This window comes from Camelus ferus, chromosome 15 (genome assembly GCF_009834535.1).
Source record: "Camelus ferus isolate YT-003-E chromosome 15, BCGSAC_Cfer_1.0, whole genome shotgun sequence".
NCBI classification, from domain to species: Eukaryota; Metazoa; Chordata; class Mammalia; order Artiodactyla; family Camelidae; genus Camelus; species Camelus ferus.
Genome location: NC_045710.1, coordinates 55,662,819 through 55,673,771, shown reverse-complemented (window position 1 = coordinate 55,673,771; position 10,953 = coordinate 55,662,819).

The following is a 10,953-nucleotide window of genomic DNA, read 5'->3' as shown; positions in this document are numbered from 1 at the left end:
TCCGTCCAATCTGACCACTGTTCCCCCAAACCCAGCTCCTCCAAGTCCCCAACATATTTATTGTCTCTGCAGTAAGTGTGGTTGCTGAAACTAAATGAAAGTTTTAGAAAGATTACATAGATTATAAGATTCCCTTACACATAAAAGAAAACTTTAAATTAAGTTTATGATCGGAGTAGCAGTAATAACAAATTTGACATTCCCCTTTTCAAAGAGTTGATGAGATAAAACAAAAGAACATAAGGAGGGGAATAATTGGATTAACACCCTTAGTATTTAACATGATTTGAAAATTTTTTGAATCTTCTTTAGATTATTTTCATTGTGGAATGTGAACAAAACCCTGCAAACCATACCACTAAACAAAGAATGATGAATCCATCAAGTCACGAGCTGCCGCCACAACTTGTGAAGACAAGCCCACAGTCCAGCCTGTGCAAACACTCACAATGGTGCACTCTGATGGGACTCAATAAGAAAGGACAGGATACTGGCCCTCGATAGCTAGGTGCTTATCAAAGGAAGGGAATCAGTCAGCCCACATTTTTGCTTCCTCCCATACATAGAAAAATGCTAAATTCTTTAAATTGAGATGTCTGCTCTTCTTCAGTTAACAAGTAATCATTTAAGGTTCCAAATAAATGGACTTTTTTGTAAGTCTCCTATATATCCTATGCCCTCCCCTACCTTTTTGGAGCAGGTCTTCAGAGCAATCTGAGAGGCTATTATCCCGGCTCGAGTCCCCCCAGCAAATAAAACTTAACTCTCGAATTTAAGGCTGTATATTTATTTCAGTCAACAGGAACAAGAATAAATGTATTTATTGCCGTATTTGAAGGAGAAAATTAATAAAATGGCCACATGTAGGCTAGCAGATTGCTTATTCTTATGCTTCCCGTTAGAAAGTTCAACAAACCTGACTGACAGTTTGCTACCCACAGCTCCAGGCCCATTGTTAAAACTAAAGCTATTGACTTTACTGTTTCTAATTTATTCCAGTAATTAAATGGAGTAATTATGCTTGATCTCTTAGTCCTTCTCCAAGAAGTTCACAGGACTTTATCCTTACAAGATAGCCTGAATTACCAAGAAGACCATGCCTTGGTTGCTTAAAAGATCAAGAGATAGAAAGAAGAACAACGACTAGCTTTTGTATACTTGGTCCCCTGGAGACACCATGATGCTACTCTGAGTCTTATGAGAAGAAAATAGTTCCATTGATTGTTGTCAATGCTTTGTTGTTCAAACTTATGGCTAAATTGTCACCCTGCTCCATCCCCATGATGGGTTCACCCTTTTGAAGGCACTAATCTGTTGAGTCCCCTTTCCCTGGCAGAACAATAAAGCTGCCTCTTTTCTTTTAAACTCCAAGACCTTGTCTGGGTTATTTGGCTCATCATGGATGGGGGCCATTCTTTAACCACATACTGAGTACATGCCAAAAAAAATAAAATAGACTTAATGTATTTTATTAATGGCTGTTTTTTTAATAAAAAGTAGTTTTATCATGCCACAGCAAGGAAAACCAACCTTACACAGTGGAAAGGAATTTCGTTTGGCAGAAGGATCACTGAGGTTAGACCAAAGAGTGTTACGCACAGCATCAATACTAAATAAGCTTACTCTTCCTGTCTTTATTTCAGCAAAGAAAACCCCTAAAGTCTGGAAGTGGTTTGAATGTGTAGGTTTGGCTTTTGAATGCATCAACTAACATAAATGCACAGCCTATTGTTTGACAGTTTTATTTTATTTAGTGGACAATTCTGAGGGTTTGAACCCCTTTGAACCTGGGATGACAGCCTCCCAGATAACTTTGAGGTACCACTCTGAAGAAGCAGGAGAGGAGCCAGGATATATAGGAGTTTTACAGCAAAGACCAGGTAGTCTGACCATTAAAAGATTATTTGTTCACTGAAGGGTAGACATCCTAAGTTAAAGAATTTAGCACTTATCTATGTATGAGTAGGAGCAAAAGTTTGAGCTCATTGAAACTGTCCCTTTGACAAGCATCTAGCTATCTAGGGCCAGTGTCCTGTCCTTTCTTATTCGGCATCCACCCTGAGTGCATCCTTCTGGGTGGCTGCAGAGGTTTGTCTTCCCTGATGACACAGTCTATGACTTGGTGGCTTCTGCCTCCCTTGTTTACTGATATGTATTGCAGTATTTTGTTCACTCACAGTGGCCCCCTTAGGCCCTAAATTTGATCAAAATTTTGGAAGAAATTTCATGGCCAAATTTGTCCCATGGCTCAAGGAAGGCTGATTCCTAGATCAGGTAAAGATTATGTTCACATGCCTCTCAGAGTGCTAATTTTTGGATCAGGCCCTGTTGATACTCAAAAACGTCTCTGGGTCACTTGTCTTACTAGTCTATTATGATTCAGGATTCTTTTTTTCCCCCTCATTTCTCATTCACATACCTAGAATCACACTATTGCAATTATTCTCTGCAGGGGTATAATGTGATCTATGTTTTTGCAAAATGTTTAACCATCTTGTCAGAGGCCTAGTTACACAGTGGGAAATGTAAGAAACAGCAGTTTTATATACTAAGTATACAGTACAATAGAGAATAAGTAGTACGGTTAGTAACATTAATAAAGTCATAAAAGCATAACAATTTAGAAACCAAAAGCATATTAAATCAATGATTAGTATAAATAGTTCTAATCTGGATGCAATAAGCATGAACTCCACAGGGGAGAGAGCTGGACAAGTTAAAATCTATAAGGATCAGGTAGAGAGAGAAAGATGTTTCATCTTTATTTACAGAGTATTGTTAAGTAAAAATTGGCACTTGCCAACTACCTCTACAAAGATTGAATCGTGTTGGCAATTGCCATATATCTCTGCTTGGATTAAGTCCTGAGCCACTGCTGCCGCTTTCCTCCAAACCACCCTGAAAAAGTGTTCAGGTTGAAGGTCAGGAATGAGGCACTTTCTGCTCTGGGAATACTGGCTGAACAGGCTTTCAGGTAGTTAGATATATTCAGTAGAAGATTTTATGACCTCAATTCTTGCATCTCCTCATACCTAGAAAGCACTAAATTCATTAATCTTTGTTCCTTTGTTCCTCGTGACTAGCAGCAAACCACTGCATAGATGTGTGCTTGACTACATGGACTTTTCTTCACTGAAATCACATATAATACTGAGTTTCCCCCCGTCTATTCATAAGAGTTTCTCAGAGCTTTCTGGGATGGTTTCTTCCAGGTTGTCATCTTCAGTTTGCCCCCAAATAATATTTAACCCACAACTCTCACATTGCGTGAATTTATTTCAGTCAACAGCATAATTTATCAACTTGTAGGTCATAGAATAAGAATAATGGATTTTACTGTTGTTGTTGTTGTTGTTTGTTGTTTAATGAAGAGAAAAAATTGTTTGTAAGCAATCTTAAAGGAGGGATCAGTTAGAGAGGGAAAGATGTTTAATCACTAGACTATCAATCATATTTTAAAGTCCTTTCATTTCCATATAATTAATTTCTGTTTATCAGGCTTCCATTTGAGTTTCATAATTTACCCTGTTCACTGCTATGATCTAAAAGTCATCAGGAACTTATTGGTTTAAAATTCCTATTTTATGAATCTTTCCAAAGATCTTTATTTTATAAAAGCAGAGTAAAATAATGTTTATATAAATGACAAGACTTAAAATGTCATGGTTAAAAATGTGATTATAATGCAATTAACAACAACTTGGATATTTCTGACATACAGTTTCAAGAAAATAATTAGACTTTTGACTGATACAGGACATATTGGATTTTTAGGAATTTTATACTGCAATAATGACTTTTATCTCCACAATATAAACAAAGTTTCGTCTCCAATCCCTTGACAAATTTTTAAAAGTAATTTAACATACCAAATATATCTAATTAGTTTAACATCTATCTTTGGGATATTTTGGGGGGCTTCTGAAGCAGCCCAAAATTAGCTGGAGGTCAAAATAACTTTAATCAAAATTTGATATCTGGGAAGCTTGTTAAAAATTTTCAAAACACTTGTCAAATAAAATCATAGATCATTGTGTAAGCACTACTTATTTACTCAACCAAAATAACAATGGTTTCAAAAACAGATAACAAATCATTTGAAGCACATTCACACACTCCAAGAAACTTTGTTTTCTTAACATAGAGAACTTAAACCCAGGCTTGTACCAGCTTACTTTTAACAAAATCTATTTAGTCAATCCAGACTATACACAAAACTCTTTTCTCAAGATTCCACTTCCACAAACCTTTTATCAGTTTCTGTGTCATAATTTTTATCCCTTAATTCTTCCAGCTAGAAACTCTAAGTAGCAAAATGTAATTTTATATTTATACCACTTTGCTGAAAACATACACTCAATGTTTATACAGTATACCAAAAATGATCTCAACATTATTTGTAGTAGCCTTAATTACATATTTAAATTAGAACACTTAAATCTTACAATCCTTAGTTTCAATGAAAACTGGGAAATAAGCAGTTATGAACTTTCTTCTACGCTAAAATTCTGTAGATTGACAAACATAAATACCACTAATAATTTTTAAAGGCATATGATTTCTTATAGAATAAATTTCAGGGTGGCCCCAAACATATTTATCAATAGACCCAAACACCTTTAACTTCTATGTAAAGAAAAGTCAGGGTTTAGTATTTAAAGATCTTGCTTTATTTGGGAATGACCTCGTTACTTCATAAGCTGCATTAATTTGAGTTAACTTAGCACAACTCTAGAATTTTCAGATAACAAATATTTGCAGAGACTATTTTCAGTATACATTCCTGAAATATAATTACTTTTAAAGAATTTGCCCTAAAGCTCTTACCTCATTTGTGCTTAACTTACTTAAAATAATTTTAATCACATTGAAATTATTATTATTAGTTTTTGGACAAATCTGCAACAGATATAACAAGGTCTTATTTGAATTTCACTAACCAAGATACAGTAAAAGTATTGTAATTTATGTTGATGACTCTAAAGATGCCTATATTAATTAGAACAGCAAACTTAAACTAAATGTACTACCAGATATTAACTTAATATTGGATAGTTTTCAGTGAACCTGAACGTCAGTTTGGCCAGTTTTTGTTTGTAAGTGCTTACTTTTTAGTCAAAGAAATAGAGCTCTTTTATTAATTTAATTTTGGTAATTTTTAGCAGTAGAGACATCCCACATCCATGATGTGTACAGGGTCTTATAAACAGACAAAACTAGAGATCTCATAGCTTCATTTTAAAATTTAGGTATGAATTAGATATTGAAGGAGGATTAATAAAATTGTCACACTTAGACTAAGAGATATTAAGTGAATGGTCCGAATATAGCTAACTAAGAAAAATCATTATTTTATACCTCACTCTGAAGGAGGCTCGTCTAAAAAAAGGGTACCTGCGAATGTCCACTGTATACCTAGCTGTACCAGCCGCTGGGCCAAACTGGAGCCCCCAGTACAACTGAAGTTGATGGTATTAAATTGTTAGAGACAGTGCATCCTAGTTGGCCTCAGAAAGCCCTTGTCAAAAACATACTAGCTTTACCAAGGTACAAGCCCTAAAACAAGATTGAAAGGGCAGAAGCCAAAAATACCAATTACTGGAAACTGACTTTAAGTTTTATAATTCTACAGAAGACAGAATCAGAAAGTCAGTTAACATTATGATAGTAACTCACCCAGAAACCTTCAGTAAACAAAAGTGCAAAGAGCAAAAGGGAGATTAAGAAAAAGCCAGCTGTGACGGTTGATCTGTGAGTGTGTCTATTGTGAAGAGGAAGGCCATGGCAAAAAAGACTGCTCAAAATTAAAATTTAAAAACAAACAAACAGACAAGCAAACAATACTGGAAGAACAAACACTTTCCAATGTAAAGGTCACCCAAGAGTTTTAGGTACAGCTGACAGTGGCGTCTCAACTAGTGCACTTTCTAGGAGATACTGGAGCAACATGCTCCATTCTGAACTGTGACTTGGGACCACTATCAGAAATGTCTGTCCCATTAATGGGGATAATGGGGGATGCCACTGTTACAACCCCCGGAATGAAACTTTGAGAAAGAGAAAATAATCAGGAACTCAGCTTGTGAAGGACATATAGAAATCTTAAATGTCTTTAATAGAAGTTAGTAAAAATGTTAAGCTATCCAGACAGGCAACTTTCATTTGTTCCATCTGTCAGAAAACCCATGTGAATCCAGCCTCTTGTAGCTGAAGGGTCTCTATGTTTGTGTGATTTTACTTATCTATATGAGGGTTGTAGATATGTGATAGTGCCAAAATTATATTGTAAAAGAGCTCCACTTAATTGGCTTAAAAGTAATTAAGTGCTTATATAAATACTCAGAAATATAAAAGAAACTGGCCAGAATGAAAATTGTGTTCATGTAACCTAAATCAAATACTGAATTGTTACCTGGGATTTGAAGCTAGCTTAAGCTTATTGGTTTAATTAATATAGACATCTCTCTAGATTCTTTAACGTTAAGCATAAAACATTCATTGTACTTTAATAGAACTCTAACAAGAACTTGTCACACCTGAGGCAAATTTCTCAGCAAGGAAAACAACTGGGTATAATATTCTTACAAATAACTTAAACGCAAATGAGAAAGAGATTTTTGGTAAACATTTTATGAACGATTGCTTCAGGAATGTCTACACAAATGATATCCCCAGATGTTTGCTAACTTGAAATTCTAGAGTTGTGCTAAAATATGTTATATAATGGCTGTTTGGTAAAAGGATAGGCCATTTTCAGATACAATGAGATACTGAAACATCAATTGCTAAACACAGACTTCCTCTTACAGAGAAACTAAAGGCATTAGAAATATTAATGTGTCTGGTGCCACCCGGAAATATTCTATATATACTATATAATATAATATATCCTCCTTCAGCTTAGGTTTTCAACCATGCTTTTAAGCTTTTTGTCATTTATAGACAGTTATTTCTGTATTCTGATGCCTTTGAAAAATGCTTTCTCTTCAAGGAGAATGACTGGTTTCTGATAAATTTCAGATTATAACCCTGAACTAAACCGGGTAAGAAATGTTAAAATTCTGATGGAGAATGATTACATTAAAACTGTTAAGAAAAGAATAAGTTACATGGAACTGATTAAACTGATGAATATATTTATAACTTTTGGTTTTGTCTAAAATATTACTGGCTTTTAATCTGTGTTTCCCAGATATAAAGGCACATTTCTCCCTAAGCCCATTATGACTCAGAGCAATTCAGTAAATTATACCTATGTAAGCAGATATGGGGCAGTCACATTTTCTCCCTATTTGATTTCTCCAGAGGCTAGAATCCCTTAGGTCCCCTTTGGCTCTATCTGATGAATTAGGAAGATCACCTCCTAACAAGTATAGGAAACTGAATGTAATTTTGAAGGAGGATTAATAACATGACCACACCTAGGCTAACGGATTGCTTATTCTTATGCTTGCCCTTAAAAACAGTCAACTGACCTGACTGGTTGCTACTCACAGTTCTAGGACCATTGTTAAAACTAAAGGTATTGATCTTACAGTTTCTACTTTACTCCAGTAATCAAAATCTATAATCATGCTTGGTCTCTGAGTAGATCTCCAGGGAGTAGGTCACAGAACTGTAACCTTACAAAGCACGTTAAATTTCAAGAAGACCATGTCTTGAGTGCCTACAGGATAAAAAGATCAAAAAAGTGCCAACCACTAGCCTCTAGAAGAATTGGTCACCTGTAGGCAATCATGATGCCACTCTAAGTCTTCAGATGAGAAAATGATTCTTTTGATTGTTATGGATGTTTATTAGTTTAGCTATGGCTATAAAAATACCCAACCCCATCCACAAGGTGCGTTCACAGTTTTGAAGGAACTACTCTGCTGTGAATCCCCTTTGCTTGGTCAAACAATAAAATTGCCTCTTTTCTTCTAAGTTCCACGACATTGTTTATGGGTTATTTGGTTCATTAGGGGTGGGGCTGATATTTTGGCAACAAATTTGTGGTGCCCTCATGAGGCACAAAGCACTCCCTTCTCTAAGAGGGGCTTCAGGTTCCACCACCCTGTCAGGCCAACAAGGTTCGAGTGATTGCCACTCCCGGGTCGAGAGTGATGCAGGAATATGGATGTGGGGCATGAGGAGGATCGTGTCCCAGGTCCTCAGTTCAGCCCCTGGGATGTGCCCTGCTAAGTGTAGATCTTTGGCTTTGTGCAGGAAATGATTTGAGTGAGAGATACAATTGAGTACAGGTAGAATTATTTAGGGAGGTACACGCTATATAGAGTGTGAGGCAAGAGAAAGGCAAGGAAAGACTTGTGGGAATCGGTTGCTCGGGTTAAACTTAATGTAGGGACACACTCCACAGAGTGTGGGTCATTTCCAAAGAGGAGGGAGCAAAAGAGGGTTACTAGGCATGCTGTTGCCAGTTTTTATGGGCCCAGTAGCCTCACATGCCTGCAGGGGCTTCCATTCCAACTACCCTGAGGAAGGGGTTGGGATTCCCAGGAATTGAACAACCACCCATTCTTTGGCCTTCTGCAGTTAGCCTTGGGACAGTCATGGTGCCTGCAGATATGTTATTTACCATGCTGTTACAGTGAGCATATCCTGAAGCTCAAGGAGTATGAGAAGTCAAATTTCTTAATCCTCAAGGCCAACTGGGAGTTGAAATTTCCACTGTTTTGGTTTTACATTGCTGTTATTCCTTGAGTGACTCTACCCTGCACCCATCCTCCCTGTCTCAATAGGAGGGACAATAGAGATTGGAGCTCAGTAACTGCCAGTGTCTTTTGGCCCTGGGGATCCATTCATCCGTTGTTCTTTCACACATCAGTCAACTGTAGTCACCCAAACTAACTCTTTGTAGGAAGAAGGGATGTCTCTGTTACTTCTGAGGCACTACATCTGCTCTGCAAGCCTAGGTTAAGTTCCCAGGGATGACCGAGGCCACTTGACCTCACTTTGAGAATTCTCTAATTAGAAACGTGGGGAGCTCTCATTCATGTTTGAAATGGGTACCCATTTTTAACAGAGATCTTAAGCTGAGAGGATTTGGAAGTGAAAATATTTGTAGTTTGGAATTTGAATTTGTTTAGCCTGTCACTTGGAAATTTGTGCTTCCGTTTACCGAAAAAGGCCTGTTATTGCAACCTGAAATTTGTATTTGTATTTGTACTTTGTATTTGAAATAAGTTGCTTTGGGATGTTCACCATCTGTTCCATTTAATAGCCCACTGGGTAAGATTTTGAATGACTGTTCTAATTATAGTTATGCACCTATGTCTAAGAAAAAGATGGTATTTTATTTTAATACTGCCTGAGTAATGTACACTGTAGGATCTGGGGAACACTGGCCTGAAAATAGATTCTTAAATTACTACCCCATTTTCCAGTTAGAACTCTTTTGCCAGAGAAAAGGTAACTAGGAATAAATACCATACATACAAGCATTTATGAAAGCCCATAATGAGAGAGGTAATGACTAAAAGGGCCCAGGCTTCTTAGCCACTTTAAATACCACTATAACAATTGCTACCCAAAAGCATTAGGTACAACTGACAGTGGGATCTCAATTAGTGGGCTTTCTAACTTCTAAAGTACTAACTTCTAATCTTTTGTTCCAGTAACAATGATTCAACTGCTGTTATGATGTCTGGAAAGTAAAGTTTGAAAGAGGAAATAATTTGGAAACAAATAAAAATCATAAATATCTTCTATAGAAGTTAGTAAGAATGTTTAGTTATCTAGACAGGCAATTTTGATTTGTTCCATCTGCCAAAAACCTAATTTGAATCCAACATCTTGTAACTGATGAGTCTTACATTGTTATAAATTATTCATGGCCAGAAGTTTAAAATGGAATCTATGAGGCCTCTGTGTTTGCTTGTAATGAATGAACCTTAATGTGTGCTATATTTATGTGGCATTGTCAAAATTAATTTGTAAAAGAGCTCTATTTAATTGGCATAAGGAAAATTAAATGCTTATATAAATACACAGAGATACAAAAGAAACTGGCCAGAATGAAAATCCGGTTCATGTGATCTAAAAAATATTCAGTACTGGATTGATACCTGGGAATTGAAGCTAGCTTAACTTATTGGTTTAATTAATAAGGACATGTCTCTAGATTCATTAATGTTAAGCATAAGACTTCTATTGTAATTAGGTTTGATAGGAGTCCAATAAGAGCTTGTCATATCTGTTACAAATTTGCCAGTGTAAACAAAACAAAACAAAACATAATAAAACAAACAAAAAAAAATTGGTATAATATTCTTGTAAGTAACTTAAATGCAAATGAGAAAAAAGCTTTTTGGTGAACTATTTAGGAACAATTATTTCAGGAATGTCTTCTCAAATGAACTCCCCCAATATTTGGTAACTTAAAATTTTAGAGTGTTAAGTTAATTTAAATGATGAAATCTTATTATATAGCTAGGTCATTTTCAGATAAAATAAGATATTGATCCATTAATTGCTGAATATTGACTTCCTTTTACAGAGAAATGATAGATGATTAGAAATAAATATTAATAAATATTTAATGCCACCCTGAAATATGCTCTACTACAAAGGGAAACATCTCAGTATGCTAGGAAAGTATGATGAATGCTTTCAGTAAAATAAGGGATAATAAATGAGATTATATATTAAAAATGAAGAAGAAGAAGAAGAGGAGAGAAGCCTCATAGGAAGAAGAAGACGAAGACTAAGAAGAAGAAGACGAAGAAGATTCCTCCTCCTCCTCCTCCTCCTCCTCCGTCCTCCTCCTCCTCCTCCTCCTCCTCCTCTCCTCCTCCTCCTCCCTCCTCCTCCTCCTTCCTTCCCCTCCTCCTTCCTCTTCTCCTTCCTCTTCTCTCTCCTCTTCTCTTCCTCTCCTTCGCCTGCTCCCTCTTCTCCTTCTCCTCCTCTCCTTCTCCTCCTTCCTCCTTCTCCTCCTTCTCCCTTCCTCTTCCTTCC